Source organism: Mytilus edulis, chromosome 5, assembly GCF_963676685.1.
Source record: "Mytilus edulis chromosome 5, xbMytEdul2.2, whole genome shotgun sequence".
Taxonomy (NCBI): domain Eukaryota; kingdom Metazoa; phylum Mollusca; class Bivalvia; order Mytilida; family Mytilidae; genus Mytilus; species Mytilus edulis.
The window spans coordinates 40,579,922-40,598,891 of record NC_092348.1 but is presented as its reverse complement, the minus strand read 5'-3'; the positions used below and the strand labels follow the sequence as shown (position 1 = coordinate 40,598,891).

At 33.5% G+C, this 18,970-nt stretch overlaps 1 protein-coding gene across 1 annotated transcript in view; it reads left to right on the top strand.

Moving 5' to 3' along the window:
* Nucleotides 1-16,280: 16,280 nt before the first annotated feature.
* The window catches only part of LOC139523674 (uncharacterized), a 61,693-nt gene continuing 59,003 nt past the window's right edge, over nt 16,281-18,970 (top strand). Inside the window, exon 1 of the mRNA XM_071317872.1 lies at nt 16,281-16,449. The gene's annotated coding sequence lies outside the window, so the exon portion shown is untranslated. The remainder of the gene's footprint in view (nt 16,450-18,970) is intronic.

The window sequence follows — 18,970 nt, the reverse complement described above, 5'->3', positions numbered from 1 at the left end:
CAGAACAAAGGAAAGAATACATAACAAAGAAACTCAAACTGGGGTGATCCGGCTCTTATATCCCAGCTCCTTTGTTCTAACAGGGATGATCCACTACACCAGGACGACTGGATACGAACTATCAGTAATTTAACATACTTAAAGGAAGCAAGATATTTTTATAAGTGGGGCGAGTTAGAAAACCTGTATTCAGTGGGGATTAAACCCTTTTCGTTAATAAGTGAGTTGTCAGACTGATTGTTCAATTTGTTTTTACACTTTTTCAAATTAGGGCGAGTCGGTAAACAAGAATGGGGCATTTCTTTATAACGTTGCGATATAGTGTGGGCCGATTGGCCAGTGGGGCGAGTTGACATTATTTGATATCTACTCATCGTGTTCGGCTGTCATTAAGGGTATACATCATATAGTATTATATAAAGTATATTATAATGGTTGTGTGGCGTTCTAAACTAGATTTTATGAATTGTAAATGGTTTTTCGTCTAATCTAAAACAGCTGGGATGTAAAATAGTTGTCCCATTCGGACTTAGTGTGTCAGTGTAAAATCACCCTTATGGCCGGAGGCACACAATGTCCTCGTGGGATAACTATTAAGTATATACTGTGAAATTAAGAGCGAGGGGCAAGACGCTCCCCTGGCTCTAAATTTCAAAGTAAATACCTTTCTATACACTAACCGAGACTTGGGTGTAAATACGGCCATATTTTTCAATTCCTTCAGATGAACCTTAACAGTATCACATAGAATGACAATTGAAACAATGACTTTATGCAGTATATAGTTATCAAAAATACCAGGATTATAATTTAGTACGCCAGAATGGCGTTTCGTCTACATAAAACTCACCAGTGACGTTCATATCAAAATGTTTACAAAGCCAAATAAGTAAACGACTACGGCTAAGGTAATCTATGCCTGGGATAAGAAAATCCTTATTTTTTGGAAAAATTCAAAGTTTTGTAAACAGGAAATTTATAGAAATGACCACATTATTGATATTCATGACAACATTATTGATATTCATGACAACACCGGAGAGTTAACTACTGATTTGTGATACCCTCGGGACGAAACGTCCACCAGCAGTGGCATCGACCCAGTGGTGCAAAAGTACCAGGATTATAAATGTTTAGGAAAGACCTGTTCACATTTGTCCTGGTACATAGTTTTTGCTGGACCATTAATCACCAAGCTGTTCCAAGTTAATATAGACCACTGGGGAAATGAAATTGAAAACACTTACATGACTCTTACATGTACATGTATCTACTTAACTTTTACAAAAGAGGGACGAAAGATACCAAAGGGACAGTCAAACTCATAAATCTAAAACAAACTGACAACGCCATGGCTAAAAATGAAAAAGACAAACAGAAAAACAATAGTACATATGACACAACATAGAAAACTAAAGAATAAACAACACGAACCCCACCAAAAACTAGGGGTGATCTCAGGTGCTGCGGAAGGGTAGGCAGATCCTGCTCCACATGCGGCACCCGTCGTGTTGCTTATGTGATAACAAATCCGGTAAATAGTCTAATTCGCGCGATCGGTATGTCACATTCAGGAAAGGGAAGGGGATTGTAGTTACGACGTAAGGAACATATCCGATATCATTTGTGATACGGTTATTCCATAACGGTCAACCAACTCGTGATGGCGTCCGTAAAATTTACGAAGGGATGATTTCAACTTCACCATTTGGAACTCTTGGTTTAATAGCTTCCTTGTGAGCAGCAACCCTCTATCAAGAAAATCATGATAGGAAATGCAAGCACGGGAATATCGTATCAATTGGGAGATATATACCCCGTATGCAGGTGCTGCTGGAATGTTGCTACTTAGAAATGGAAAGTTCACAATTGGAAAGCTGAAATCATCTCTTTTGTCGTAAAGTTTTGTTTTCAACCGACCCTCATTGTCAATTTCTAGATGTAAGTCAAGATATGAGGCCGACTTAACTGTATCTGTAGTATCCTTTATCTCTAGCTCGATTTGATAGATGCGTTCCACATAGTCACCAAATTTTGAATTATTTAGTGAAAGAACATCATCTATATAGCGAAACGTAGAGTTAAAGGATAGTGCTAACTTCTTATCTTTCTTCCTAAGAAGTTCCTGCATGAAATCAGCCTCATAATAATAAAGAAACAAGTCGGCAAGTAGAGGGGCACAGTTTGTTCCCATTGGAATGCCGAGTCTGTTGAAAAACACGTCCTCCGAACGTAACAAATATGTTGTCAATCAAGAAATCAAGCATCTTGATAATATCAGTTTTAGAGAATTTTTTGTTCGAATCAGAGTGATCCTTTACAAAGTAGGATTTATCCCTCCCCAAGACAAGATACTTGTATCTACGTTGGCCATTCTTTTTTACGAAGCAAAGCAATACCAACTCTTTCAATTTGTCTTTTAGTTTGGAATGTGGAATACTAGTGTACAGAGTAGAAAAGTCAAATGTTTGAATACTGTTACAAGATGAAAGAGAGTTAGATTATATGTTCTCTAAAAGATCTTTGGAATTTTTAAGTATCCACATCTGATTCACGCCCCCTCTAGAATAGGCAGTTTCACAATAACTTTGAAGCCCGTCTTTGATTGCTGATAAAATAGATGTTTATAATTTAGAAAGAGGTTTCGTGGAGCACTTGGAAGACCCAGCAATATACCGTTGTTTGTAAGGACACTTATGTAGTTTAGGTATCAAATACAGTGATGGCAGATCCAGTTCTTCATCTTTGGTTGAAATATAAAAAAATGAATAGTACTTAGATCATTTATAGATTGCATCTTTTATTGACAATCTATTTATCATGTTTATCTAAGGAATGAGTCATGACATATTGATGACTAAGGCCAGTATTTTTTATTGCTAAATATTACCCAATTAAATTCCGGCTTTCCCATTATTTCCCACTGGCCTGGGCAATACTACTAAAAAAAGGTTGTTTTTTTTACTAAATTTGCATTTGAATTTGTAATTTAAGCAACAGGTGTTCAAGCAATCATATGTTAATATAGCACGTATTATCATGCTAACTTAATTTAGAAGTGGTAATTGTATTTTCATTATTATATATACCATGGAATTATTTCAGTACCCAAAGTACGTTCATGCAATCATGGTCAATTTGTCATTGTTGACAGATATTCTATCTTTAATCTACATCTTTCCTCAGAGAAATTATTCCATGTAAGAATTTGTTCTTGTGATCAAGCTAAATGTAAATTTTTATTTTGCAGTCATTTCTTCTTTTTGCAAATTATAAAACTTAATAAATATAAATGTATTAGGATTCATTGCTACATTTTATTTGACATTCCACGAGTAGTCATTTACAAGAAAAAACAATCCTTCACTACACACGGTTTAAATGTTCTTGCATTTATAAGTACTGTAGTCCTGTCACGTAATGTTGTCATTTTAGTGTTATATTTAACATTGCCTTTAAATCGCGAGGTTTGGATAGCCAGAAAAACCAGGTTCAATCAACCATTTGTTCTTAAAATGTTCTGTTCCAAGTAAAGAAATTGGCAGTTGTTTTCAAAAACATTGTTTCTATGTGTGTTGCATTGTCGTTGTTTGCACTTTATTGTTTCTGTTGTTTCGTTGCTTTCCTTTAATATTGTTTCCCTCAGTTTTAGTTTGTAACACAGATTTATTTTCTTCAATCGATGTATGAATTTCGAACAGCGTTATTTTCTTTCAATCGATGTATGCCTTTCGAACAGAGGTATACTCCTATTGCCTTTTTTAGCTCACCTTTCCTAAAAGGAAATGTGAGCTTTTGCCATCACTTGGCGTCCTTCGTCGTCCGTCCGTCGTCGTCGTCGTCGTAAACTTCTCCTCTGGAACTACTGAACCAATTACAACCAAACTTTATCTGCATAATCCTTAGGGTATCTATAATAAAGATTGTGTTTTATTTTCCATTTTGTGAAAAAAACATGGCCGCCATGGCTAAAAATAGAATATGGGGGTAAAATACAGTTTTTGGCTTATATCTCAAAAACGAAAGCATTTAGAGCAAATCTGACATGAGGTTAAAATGTTCATTAGGTCAAGATCTATCAGCCCTGATATTTTCAGATAAATCAAACAACCCATTGTTGGGTTGCTGCCACTTAGTTGGTAATTTTAAGGAAATTTTGCAGTTTTTGGTCATTATCTTGAATATTATTATAGATAAAGATAAACTGTAAACAGCAAAAACGATCAGCAAAGTAAGATCTACAAATAAGTTAATATGACCAAAATTGTCAATTGACCCCTTAAGGGGTTATTGTCCTTTAATGAAAAATTTTCATAATTTGTTTATCATATTTGCTAACTTTAAAAAATCTTATCCTCTAAAACTACTCAACCAAATTCAATTAAACTTTAACTGAATGATTAGTAGGGTGTATAAAATAAAGTTTGTGTTTTATTTTCTATTTCGTCAAAAAACATGGCCGTCATGGCTAAAAATAGAACACAGGGTAAAATGCAGTTTTTGGCTTATATCTCAAAAACTCCAGCATTTAGAGCAAATAAGACAGAAGTTAAAATATTTATTAGGTCAAGGTCTACCTGTCCTGAAATTTTCAGCCGAATTGGGTAACTGGTTTTTCAGGTATAATGCCCCTGAATTGATGATTTTAAAGACATTTTGCAGTTTTTGGTTATTATCTTGAATATTATTATAGATACAGATAAACTGTTAATAGCAAAAATGTTAAGCAAAGTAAGATCTACAAATAAAATAATTTGACTTAAATTGTCAATTGACCCCTTAAGGAGTTATTGCCCCTTAAAGACTTTTTTCACAATTTGTTCATCCTGTTGACTTTAAAAAATCTTCTCCTTTGAAACTGCTGTATCAATTTCAGCCAAACTTAGGCTAAATGAGTTTCAGAGTATCTAGTACACATTTTATTTTTTATTTCCTTGCATGTATGTCAAGAAACATAGCTCCTATGGCTAAAATAGAACATAGGAGAAAACGATTTTTTTTTTGCTTTTGAAAAAAATAGGACGATTCAAAGAACATATAAATAAATTGAAACGCCAAAATAATCATTGATGAGAGATTTGATAAAAAAAATTAAGGTGTAGTCCGGCCGATCGGTGCAGATATAGAGCAGAATTGCTCACTTGATGAGGAAAGCATGAAACTTTGCATAGTAGTTCTTGATTATATACCCTTTGATTTCAGCTATGGACCCACTCTGAAAAATCCAATATGGCTGCCATTTTCAAGATGGCGGAAAAACGGTATAAATATCAAGATTGTCCTATAGGTATTCTATATAATTTCGGAAATTAAAGTAATGATTCTTTAAAAATGGACTTCATGTTTTTAAATTTGTTATCAATTAATTTTAAAATATAAAAAAAATTATTTGGATATTTCTATAACACAAACATTTGCAAATATGGCTGCACATACAAAAACAAAAAGAGAAATTCAAAATGTTAATCAATATGTTACATGTTATTGTAATTGTTCTTTAAACGCTTTCAGTTTGAATGGTTGGAATGAAATAGGTTTAAAGGAGTCGATTGAAAGTTAGTATATGTCGGTTAAATGTGGTGGAATAGTAGGTAACTCATCTGAACTTTGAGGCAGTGCCGAGTGCACCTGTCTCGTGTCTCTTCAATGCCACGTCTTGAGTCATTTATCGAGTTTTCATCTGCCGTCCCCACTGCATCGTCAAATTATTCTATGTAATCAATAGGTGTACCTTTCTTCAGGGGGATTAGACGATTGCCTTCACTTAAAACGGTTAAGGGGCAACTATTTCCTTTTCCAAGTACGTGCGAAACAAATTCGCATCTATTCAGCGAGCATGGTCCTAGAATGCACTCCTGGTCAGCACTTTTATTAGTTTTAATGGTAACAGTCATTTTTTAGTTTAGCGGAACTGTGATGGTTCGTTTTATGCAAACTTACTGAGTTGAAATCTCGTTTTCATTGTTAACAAATGCCGCATTTATCACTTTATTGTTGATGGTAATTGTGGGAGTACTCAGGTTTATCACTGCGCTCAGTGTGTCCAAAATATCTACCCTAAGTATAACATCGTCTTTTAATGGCTCTTTGCACAGATCATATTGTATGTGTACTCTATTAATGTCGAGAGTCGTTCTTTATAATCTTCCCAATAACAAGCTGTTAACCAAAACCACGTAGCGCTACGTTCTCCAAATCTCAATTTTTTTGCCGGAATTAATTTCTCATTTACTAATGTTATCATTGCAGCAGTGTCAACAATTATGCTCACATTCTGGTCATGTATAGTACCTCTTACTGCTAAACTCTTTCACATGGTTCGTCTGATGACAATATCTGACGAGGACGTTGGCATCTGATCGATTTTGTGGTAAGGTGATGTTTCATGGCCAATAGACTTTGGAATCGTGCGTTGGTCTACTGGCCCGACCCTTTGCTGTTTTAAAACTCTATTGTTGGGGTTGCACTTTGATTTGCTCCGTATCCTGGTGAAGGTGACCGTTGTCTGAAATAAACGGGATTTCTGGAGTTTGTCCGTGGAGATGCTAACCGTTGTCTTTAGGGGCCATATGATCTCTAGCTTAGTTGGGGTGTTGCTGATCGATAGGCATTAAGGTTGGGTGTATTTCTATCTTGCGATCTACCGCGATTGTATTGCTCAGGAGATCTTCCACGTGTATATTGATCAGGTGATCTTCCACTTAACTGGTGATCTTCCATGATTACTGGATCAGAAGAACCGAGGTTATATTAATCGGCCAATCCACGGTTATGCTGATTAGTTGAAAGCATAACATCAGCTAGTTTTGTGACAATTTGTGTGAAGTTATGCACCTCATTATCCAAAGGACTGCTCATATTTCTTTTGTCGATCGGTGATACTGCGCCATCAGCAAAGTAGACTTGTCGATGGTCATAATTGGTCACTTTTTGATCCAAATATCGCCATCTGGTTTGCTATTAAGGTTTTAACGCCTTGTTTAATGTTTCTGGGTTCCTCTCTATAACATGTGTTATAGAATCTTTGTCTTTACATCCTCGACGGATTGCTATAGTTCCAATCTGGTCTGATCTTTCTTGCTGACGCGCTGCTTCAAATGAATGCTTTTTTTAAGGCCTTGGAATCATCATCTGTGTTTACCTTGCGAGCGTACTGAAAGCCAACATCAGCCTGGAAATCTGGGGCCTACACACATTTTTCCTGTTTTACCATTGTCATCTACCGACAGTTCGTTCAAATTGGTAAATGAACGCCGCCCAAGTCATGGATCCTCTTCAATTGAGTTTTTGCATTTTTGGGAGGTCCCTTGCACTAAGATTTTCTTGCCATCGGGTATATTCTCTCTCCAATGAGGAGTCTGAAGAAGAGGTGTTGCCACACTCTTTTGATTTCCTCTGCCCTTTCCTGGATCGGTCATAGGAGTCAGCTTGCTTTGATGGGAAGCCTATTAGAGCTCCAGGAGCTGACGAAGTTGTCATAATTGGAGTGATAAATGTGGGATTTGCCGTTTGACTCGACGGGGATGATACCGTAAGTATAGGCACTGCATTCAGCATTGGAGAAGCTTGATAGAATCCACTTGCAGCCAATTGTTTTTGTAATGGTGTGCTGCTCTTAACTAAATATTATTGACTCATAGTAGATGGTAAGTGTGCGTAAGAAGACACATAAGCCTTTTTGCTGGTATCCTTGATTAGTACTAGAGGTTTATAGTATTTTCTTAAATAGAGATTGTTGTTGAATAATTTGAACTGTCTTATGCAGGGCCAAGGGCCCTGACATAGGACTTTTGACTTATGGTGAAGACACCTTCAACAGAGTTGGTGCGGTTGATGGTTCATGCGAACTACAATAGGGGAAAGACCCAAGGCATGGATTTTGTTGGGTACTTTTTGTAAACTTGCGTTGTACTGGCTAAGGTCACATTTTGGCTTAGATGATGTGTCCATTGCAGGAATCTTAACTTCATTATTTCGATTGTCCAATAATTCATTTACAACAGATGCCAGTTGTTGGAAGGTACCCTGCTGTTCAAATGCACTTATAACTTGAACTGTGTCTCCTTCCTCAGTTGTTGTCAGCTTGTCCATTCATCTCACCACAACATTGAATATCGTATTGGTCTTACCATCAATTCCGCCAAGCAATTATTAATAGCCTTGTGGTCTATCATGTCTTCAGACTGCTGAAGTTGCCGAGATATTGATTTCATCTGTTCGTTATTAATATTCAGTGCCTCTTTCTGTTCAAATAAAAACGTAATGAGACCAACACATATTTTATCAATTCGCGCTTCGCTCTGTTTTATATTGCGTTAAATCTCAACTGTTCTTTAAGCATTAGATTTTCTATCTACTAAACATTCCTCGTACAATAGTTTAATAGTAATTTCTGAGCTGTCCTCTGTTAAAACGTCTTCAGCTTTGGGTTTCTCAATATCCCCAAGTGATTCAGCTTCTGCCATTTTAATGTTCTTGTCCGTGTTGTTTTCAATTCCTGCCATTTCACTGATATGTGTTTAAATGATTCTCAATTCACTGTTTAATATCTCAAATAGCAAAATATTGCGACCCAAGAAATAAGATAGGCACTGAATAATATTTTAAGGCAGATAAATCCCAAACCACAGCTTTTATGTATGACCCAAGACAACAAACAGTGCAGCTTTTAATGAAAGCTACTACTGCAGCTTTTAATGAAAGCTACTACTGCAGCTTTTTATGAAAGCAACTACTTTGTGTATGAAATGACAAGGAAGGCAAAATCAAAAAGAACAGAACTGGGACAGATACTATAAATGACACTTTACATCAATAAAATGCTTATATTCAAGTCAATTCTGACTCAATAATGAATATTTGCTTATTTTTCAAGGCGGCCATTTTAAAAATAGCCGCCATTTAGTATTTCAAAGATAGATCAAAACAAAATCTTGCTAAGTACACCAAGTCATACAAATATATTGATTTTTGTGCTTCTAGCATCAAATCCACTGTGGTTTATGCAATATTGGAAAATATTCTAGAACGTACGGCAGCCATCTTGAAATAAGCCGCCATTTTGAATTTTGAGGGTGGGTCCATAGCTAAAATTGTTCAGTACACAAAATGTACTATCAACCAAAATTTGGTGCTTTCCTCATTCTTTGAGCATTTTTTTTCACCGATCGGCCGGACAAGTGAGCGATTCAGGCTCTTGACAGCCTTTTGTGCGTAAATCTTAGTAACCTTTTACAAAAATCTTCTCCTCTGAAACTACTGGGCCAAATTAATCCAAACTTGGCCACAATCATCTTTGGGGTATTAACTTTAAAAAATGTGTCCGGTGACCCGGACATCCAACCAAGATGGCCGCCAATGGCTTAAAATAGAACATAGGGGTAAAATGCAGTTTTTTGCTTATATCTCAATCTGTCAGGGTATAATTGTTTATCAGGTCAAGATCTATCTGCCCTGAAATTTTCAGATGGATCGGACAACCGGTTGTTGGGTTGCTGCCCCTAAATTGGTAATTTTAAGGAAATTTTACTGTTTTGGGTTATTATCTTGAATATTATTATAGATAGAGATAAACTTTAAACAGCAATAATGTACAGCAAAGTAAGATTTACAAATAGGTCAACATGACTGAAAAGGTCAATTAACCCCCTAAGGAGTTATTGTCCTTTATAGTCAATGTTTAACCATTTTCGTAAATCTTAGTAATCTTGTACAAAAATCTTCTCCTCTGAAACTACTGGGCCAAATAAATCCAAACTTGGCCACAATCATCTTTGGGGCGTCTAGTTTAAAAAATGTGTCCGGTGACCCGGCCATCCAACCAAGATGGCCGCAATGGCTAAAAATAGAACATAGGGGTAAAATGCAGTTTTTTGCTTATAGCTCAAAAACCAAAGAATTTAGAGCAAATCTGTCAGGGTAAAATTGTTTATCAGGTCATGATCTTCCCTGAAATTTTCAGATGGATCGGACAACCCGTTGTTTGGTTGCTGCCCCTTAATTGGTAATTTTAAGGACATTTTACTGTTTTGGGTTATTATCTTGAATATTATTATAGATCATGTAGATAGAGATAAACTTTAAACAGCAATAATGTACAGCAAAGTAAGATTTACAAATAAGTCAACATGTCTGAAAAGGTCAATTAACCCCCTAAGGAGTTATATTGTCCTTTATAGTCAATTTTTTACAATTTTTATAAAATTTGTAAATTTTTACTAACATTTTCCACTGAAACTACTGGGCCAAGTTCATTATAGATAGAGATAACTGTAAGCAGCAAGAATGTTCAGTAAAGTAAGACGTACAAACACATCACCATCACCAAAACACAATTTTGTCATGAATCCATCTGCTTCCTTTGTTTAATATTCACATAGACCAATTTGAGCGACACAGGCTCTTTAGAGCCTCTAGTTTATGGTAATAATAACTCCCTGTTTTACCAGTTAGAAATTGAACTTATTATTTTGTTTTACCTATTCTACTCAGTGATTGATAAAGATTAAACAGTTTCTCTGATATTAGATTTAGATAATTTAAACATTTATATGGGTTAGTATGTTTCGATTTTGAATAAATATAGTTTATCAAATTGTGTCTATATTTCCCTATGGTGTGATTACGATAAGGTTTTACAATAATGCTAATTATGACGTTGCTTGTCAAAACCTGCTCCGAGGTACTGTGATAACTAACAACACACAAATCGGCAAAATAAATATGTTACTATTTAATAACTTTGTTATAAAGATAAGGAGATGTAGTATGATTGCCAATGAGTAACTGTCAAAATTCAAATTAAGTGGATGTACATAAAAGAAATTATAGGCAGCCGTACGTCCTTCAACAACGAGAAAAAGTATACCGTATAGTCGGTTATAAATGGTATTAGAAATAAGAAACATTTCAAGTGAGAAAACTTACGACCTAGTTAGTTCATGACAAAATAATTCACAAAAACACATTAAGCAACGACAACCACTGAACAATAGGCATCAGACATTGAACAAGCACATACGCAGTTAGGTTAATGCTGTTCGAGAGTAAATCGGCTATTTATTCATATAAAAATCAATGAAATTTGAAATTATTTAGAATTTTTGTCTAGAAACTTTCATACCCAGAACTTATTTTTATCATCCTTAATATTATCCAAAGTTTTAATTTCTGGTGTCTCAGAACCCTCAATCTGGTTGCCATGGTAACGGGCAGCTTTCAAAGATGGCGTGTGAACGTCCAACTTCAAGAGCCTGGCACACCCCATAGAACTAGACAAATGCATAAAAATAAAGTTTTATTTGGTTGACAAATATGTTATCTTTCCCGTAACAGCTGTTTCATTCTTTAAATGTGCCCTTTTATAATAAAAAATAACAGAAATGACATACAATAGGGCTCTTCACGGTTAGTTCGGCCATATTGGATAGGGGGCAGATTTTTTGGAAGGAGGTGGAAATGGTATGAAAGTGTGGGAAATCCTATGTGTGTTTCCAAGCAACAGCTCTGTTTTAATGATGTTTTCCCGTATTTTTCACACCATTTTTACCTCTATTATGAAAATCTGCCCCCTATCCAATATGGCCGAACTAACCGTGAAGAGCCCTATCCAACCGTGGCCCCACCAAAAGTCAACTATTTTGCCAATTTTAGATATGTTATATTCATTTTAAAAGCAAGAAACAGCAATCTTCGTATTCATGAGGTTTTGAAGAATAAATATGCCAAGTTTTAAAGAGATCAATAAATGTTAACGGGGTGTGCCAATGCGATCTTTATAGATGAATGATATTCAAGTCCTTACTCGGCGACATTTAAACACTGAATTGATTCAGATCGATTATTCCCCTTTTCGGTGTAAAAATGCAGGGAAAGAAATAATCGACATTTTGATAGTTTCTGACTAGAGATAAACACATTAAAGATGTAAAATAATGGTTTTTTTTTCACATTTTCATACTTGAGTTGTTCATGAATCTTTAAAGAATCACCATGCATACGAAGAGAAAAAAGAGGGGATACTCTGACGTTATACTTTGTGAGGGTTTTCGTAACCAAACGTTCATTTCTAAACATATGTGTGTCATATCTGCCGATTGCAAATAATATTATCTTGCTTCCTTCCTTAAATTTGAATTTCATAGGGCCTTTACGACTTTTAGAATACCAAGGTTTAGCATAGTGAAATAACGTGATGACGAACGGCATAACAGTATTTCTAAAACAAAATGATTCTCCTGATAGGGAAAACACTTTTTAAAACAAGCACTAGTGCATGGTAGTACATGTATGTAGCCCCTTCTATCAAACTCATGTTTTATGAGAACTGAATATTTATCTACTCAGCCCTATTAAAGTTTTTTCAATGTTTTTTTTTATTTAAAAACATTTTTAATTAATTCACTGAATTATAAGGATCTTTCACATCCCATGTGTGAATGGGTCTTTTTTAAAACTATATCAGCTATAAGCAATAATTTCTACAGCTATGTTCATTTTTTGAACATGCATCATTCATTCATTGCACTTTTTCCAGTACAAAACAGTAAATTATTATAGAAAAAAAAACATATATATACAAGTAAGTATATGCAGGTACCACATATGATGTTTGAATTATAATTATCACTTAGTTAACAGCTTTATGTATGTATCCAAAATTATCTCAACTACTGCACATGATGCATAATGATATGAATATTTCCTTTTGTGTGTTGATCCTTCAAAAAAGAAGTGCACAGTCATTTCCTCTTATGTTTTTATTTCTTTATTTCTTTGTCTTGAATGCTCCAGAGTCAGTTTTAACAGTAATCAAATCCTTCCTTTTATTGTAATACTGAAAATCTCTGCATTCCAAAAGTTACATGTGACATGGCATGGGGTTTTCATATTCAGCACTGTTTTAATATTTTTGTTATATATCATCAAGCTTTTATCTACAAAATATTGATTTCACTTTCTTTTCATGCATATATCTAAAACTGCCCCCATTCTGGTTACAAATTGTCTGATAATTTCCTTGTGTGTGTTGATCTTCATAAGAAAGAAGTGGTCACTCTTGTCCTCTGATATTTTTTTTTCTTCAAATTTCAGTTAGGCTATTATAGTTAAAACTAACATGTATGACACCATTGCCTCCAAGTCATCTTCATGCATGTACTGAAAAAAATATGTAAACCATTAATGGCATTTAAAAGTAATTGGTATTCATATTATGATACAAATAAAAAAACTTCAGTCAAAATTGTCACATTTGTATAATTCCTTAATTATTATTGAATTAAAAGAAAACTTGACACAAAGTTTAATTGATGAATTGTCTGTAAAAGTACAATAAAGTTTGTAAGTACAACTTACTTTAACTGATATTTACCCATCACATTGCTTTGCCAATTTGTTATTAATAATCAATATGACTTAATCAAGATTGGGTGAGTGTGACTAAATACACCAGATAACTTATATATTCACATAAACTGAGGGTCTGGATGGTGTTTACAGAATAGATACACCAATCATGTAATAATCCCTATGGGCAAAAGTGCAAAATTTAAAGCCTGAGACATTAAAGATTAAGAAAACATTGATAATAAAAGAGAATGACAAATGAATGATGGTGTGTCAAAATACAAAGAATAGAAAATAATGAGCAAAACAGATAAAGATTATAGAAAATGGTATATAAAATATAGAACTGAAGGTCCCTAGCAGGAATCATTCATTATAATACAATTAATACTTACATTTAATTGTGTAGACCTCATATCATAGAAACTACACTCTTTATGCATTAACTGTCAACTTATTAGTGCCAGTTGTAAATCAATCTGCAAAAGAAGTTACAATAATTACACAATTAAGATTGATCTGTTGATGTAAATTGTTTTATAACAAGTGTGTCAAAATTTTAAAAGATTTACACAAACACACATATATATATGCTTCAGATACACATTATTATAGTGAATCAATATTAAAAGTACATATTTAATTTAATCTTATGTCTATATATAAAAAAAAAGATAAGAAAAAAAATTAATAAAGACAAAAAATTCAAATGTACACTAAAAGGGATGATTTAAAATAATACTATAATGACTTAGCATCAAATTTAAAACCATAAATGAAAACTTTAAGTTGTTAATAAATTATGGCCATGATAATAGATAATATTTCTCACATATAACATCTCATGTGAATGCTTACACAATTTTATTATATACAGACTGAGGCATAAGTATGATGCACAGAGTCATGCATGCATATATTTTGAATAATTCTTTGTTTTACTTCTACAATATGTTATAAATTGGAATAAGGAATGATTTAACATGCGATCCATTAAGATTCAGGTACAAATATACCTAATAGATATTTAAAGAAAATGTTAAGGTGTGGGGGGGGGGGGGGGGGTGTTGTTAAAGGCATAGGTGAAAGTTGGCGGGCCTCAGCCGGCATGTTGTTCGGACATTTTAACAAATTCTACTCCTTACGTTGCATTTGACCCGCATGAATGCATCCCTGGTCAGTCTGCAAACTGTCGACGTGAAACTATATTTATAAAAGTCAATATCTAATAAAGATTGGATTGTTTATAAGCAAGTAAAATAGTGTCAAGTGAAAAATTAATTCAAAGGAAGTTTCAACAGACTGCCCACATCAGGTTGACAGCGAAACTTGTAAATAACCACATTTTTAAAGTAAACATACAGCTTTCTCTTCAGACTACATTCATAATCGTGAATGAAATGAATATCCAAGATCCTCGGAAGAAGGCTAAAATAATTTAAAACTAACGTACCTCAAAATATAAGCAACCCACATCTATATTAACGTGTTGTTGTCGAACTGAAGACACTGACTTCTATCATAACAAGGTGCCCGATCAGCTGTTGGTGACAAGCTCAAATTTGACGTCGACGAAACGTTCTAGCCAATCACGTGTCGAATGGTTAGGAAAATGACGTCAGATTTAGATCGCGATGCAAACACCGAAAATCATTGCTAATTTTTTTTTAAACTGCATTAACCTGCCTGCGTAACGAATGCGTCGAGGTTAAAGATATATGTGAGCGCAAAAACCTTTAGTGCTTCCTGGAACAGTGATATGACTGCACGACATTAATAATATTAACGGTACCAATGTTCCTGCACCAGATGCGCATTTCGTCAATACATGTCTCTTCGGTAATGCTCGTGGCCAAAATATTTGAAATCCAAAGCTTATATAAAAGGTGAGAGCTATAATCCAAAAGGTCCAAAAAGTATAGCCAATTTAAATCCGTGAAAGGAACCAGAGCTTTGCATGAGGGAGATACGTTCCTTAATTTATAATAATTTCACACTTTAAAACACACTATAAAAATTGTGACTGTTTTCAGTAAATGCGACAATTCATTGAAAATGTACAACTCAATTGTTTGTTGCTACAATTTTCTATCTGTAGAACATGTACCAGTATTAAAAAGCTCCGTTATTCTAGTTATCCAATAGAGTTGGATGATTTTAACAGAACTAATTCCAAATTGTTATTCCTGTATTATAGTGTTCTGTAGTTCCAGTTTCTTGAAAGCATTAAGCACTTTTGATCATGTTGATTGAACAAATTAAACCTATCGTTCCTTTTTTATCCGATATATCAATAAAATAGAACTTTTAAAATGATATTGACTTCAACTGAAATTATTTTATTGTACATTATTAAAAATTAAAAAGGCTAGGATTGCTTCTGCATTTACTTTCTTGCAAATCTTAAATTCCAACATATATATTTTTGAAATACAGTACCTAAAGGATAAAAAAAAATGTACTAAATGTTAAGAAAGTAAATGCAGAAGCAATCCTAGCCTTTTTAATTTTTAATAATATCATATCCTGAAAACACACGTGACAATTACAACTGGACATTAACAAGATACGAATCAATAACAACAAAGGACATATTGAACATAAAAGAAAGCAAATAAACTCAATAATGTATCATCTTTTCAATAGTTATCAACACAAAGTTCTAAAACAACAAGTCTTTGAAATTTAGTTCCATAGAATTGCTATGATAACAAGTATACTTGTAATGTACTTGAAATAAATCCCATTGAAAATATATTCTACTGTTTACACAGTAGGGTTAGTCATTAAAAGACAATGACCACTTGAATAGCATACTTCCATTCAGCTGATTTCCAGTCCACATGAGACGAACACAATATAATCAGTTTTATTGATATATTTTAACATCATTGATCGGTACCATTCTCTTTAAAGATATTGATGAATTTTATGTATTCACGTCGTGTAATTATATAGCGTAAATTTCATAGATTAAATTTTACTTTCGATGACAACAGAAATAGATATTTCCTAAAAGCATTAAGATTGTTGTACAGATGTATGACATTGGATATAGTTTTAGTTAATTATTGTAGGAGAATTCTACTCAGGGAAATTAAAGTAAGTAAGTTTACTTCTTATATTTCGTCAAATCACAATTATGTTATTCAATTGAATTGAAATTTGAATCGCTAAAGTTTTGGTGACAGGCATAAATAAAGGTTTTATTTTTTATTATATTTTTTATTATATTTTTATGACGGAGAGTTCTCACGTATTAATTGATTAACAAATGAAAATGAGAAATCATGAATCTAGATTAATACTAGAAGAGAAAAAAAATAATTTTACGTACACGTAGGCATATATATTAATGATTTTAATGATAATAATGCATAGGTTATGTGCAATGCATTTTCCCGTACGTAATTGTTTCCGTACTTTGTTGGATGCATAAATACCTAAATGCAAACTATGGAGACGTAAAATCCGATGCCTCAATATGAGTACAGTGTTACACTCAACCATGTAATACTTTTTGAGGGGCCTTTTGATGACCTGTACTTTTCACCATACCCTCGTTTCTTAAACCGTCATTTCGATCTATCAACTTTCAGGAATAAATTATCGTCCGGAATATGCTAGAAATACTAGCCACTGGACGTTAAGTAAACAAACATTCTTTACTGTATATGAATAATATGGTGATAGAATTGCCATATCATAGATTGTGTGGTTTTATTCAGTGACTTATTACAAAAAAACAATGTTAAATTCTAAATATATAAATCAATTGGGAGCTAATCAAAATTTTGGTTGGCTCTTTAGATTTTTTCTTTTGCAGTTTATCATAATTTTCTTTACTATTGTCGAACTTAATTGTAAAGCATTTGTGTAAACACCAATTAATCGTCATGTTGTTCAAATATGAACAAATAATGAGAAGAGTTTAACATGTTTTAAGGGGCATTAACTTTGAGATGTAAAATAAATAAAGTATGATTTTTTTGTTTTGTTCAAATTTAATGAAAGTGACATAGTGAAATTATAATTCGCTTTTAGAGGACAGTTTGGAACAATTGTGTCAATGCTAGACAAGAAGCAAAACTGATGAATTACTCATTCGCAAGTGAATAATTCGACCTCATTGAATTCATATTCATGTTATCTTCAATATAACACCTTTGCTAGAGATGTTTACGTATGAGTAAGTCGTGTTCAGGAATAAGAAATGTCAACTTTGAAAAGTGAATTAAGGATAAACTATTTGATCCGCAAAAAAACTCATTCTTGCAGGTAATAACGATGATAAATATATCTAACTTGAAGTATAAAATCAAACATACCTAGAAAATCTATTTGCACGAGCTAGCTATCTAATTAGATCACTATATTAATATCAGGTCATATGCCAGTCGGTAGTCTTCAGAGGTCATCTCGATTGTTAATTAGAAGGCGTCTAGACCAGAATAAACACGAAATGCAGATTTATATTATCGAACCTATGCATTGTAAAATGCTTATTTTATTCTTTTTTTTAATATATTATTTTGATATACGATTAAGTATTGTATAAATCAAACAGGAAGATTTGTGTCAAATATGTGAACAAGAATTTGACAGATTTTATCCCTCTATCAATCAAAGGAACTGAGGTTTTGGTCTATATAAAGTAATTTATGTATGTGTATAAAAAAACCACCAAAACAACTTCTAGCATGATTTGGACATACACAAAACGGGGCAAAATCCTATCCATTGGGCGAATTTATTGTTTATTTTTTTAGGTCCTTGAGATGCATGAATCGTTTGCCTCTTCACAGTTTAGATTTTATGCTCAGTCTTAAACAATTCCATTATTGAAAATTTGACAAATTAAAATAAACTTTATTCGAAAATTCGGGGAGGGCTGTTTAATCGGCTAATAATTGTTATGGTCCTAAATATCAAATTCATTGTATGATGAACGCCAAGGGTAAAAGAAACAAACCTAAGCTATATAAAGGTATTCCACTTGCTTAATCCAGGGAATTAATATTGCATGTTTTACAAGTTAAATTACTAAGCAAACATCCATTTTCATTACAAAACATCCATTAACGCCATTAAAATACGTCAGAATAGTTAAAATAATGGATTTGTAATATTCGAACATTTCCCATGAAACATGGAATCACGTTTATATATCAATTAAGCAACCTTTAAAACGAATGTGAATCCAAGTGAAAGATGTCGCAATAAATCAAATATATAAGACTTATTAAAGCTTTTGATAAGCAAATATTTACACGGTACAAGTCATGTTAATTTCCTGTGATTGAACTAGAATCCATGCCTGGAAAATCCGATATTTCGCTTGGCATGTTTCATTATTAGTATCTTTAATTGCAGCAAGACTTAAATAAACTTTTACAAATAAAAAAATCATAAATCATAATAGTAAAACATCACTTCTTGAACATTATAGTTTGAATCGAACACACCGTATTCTAGAATATACCCCCATTAAAGCCAATTTGCCTTTTATCACCTTACATTTTCTCTTGAATGAAAAAACGGAAGCTTAATATAATAATTATATTACGTTCATGAAATTGAAAAAGCGGATTAGTGAACCAAAGTTTAATCTTAATTACAAACT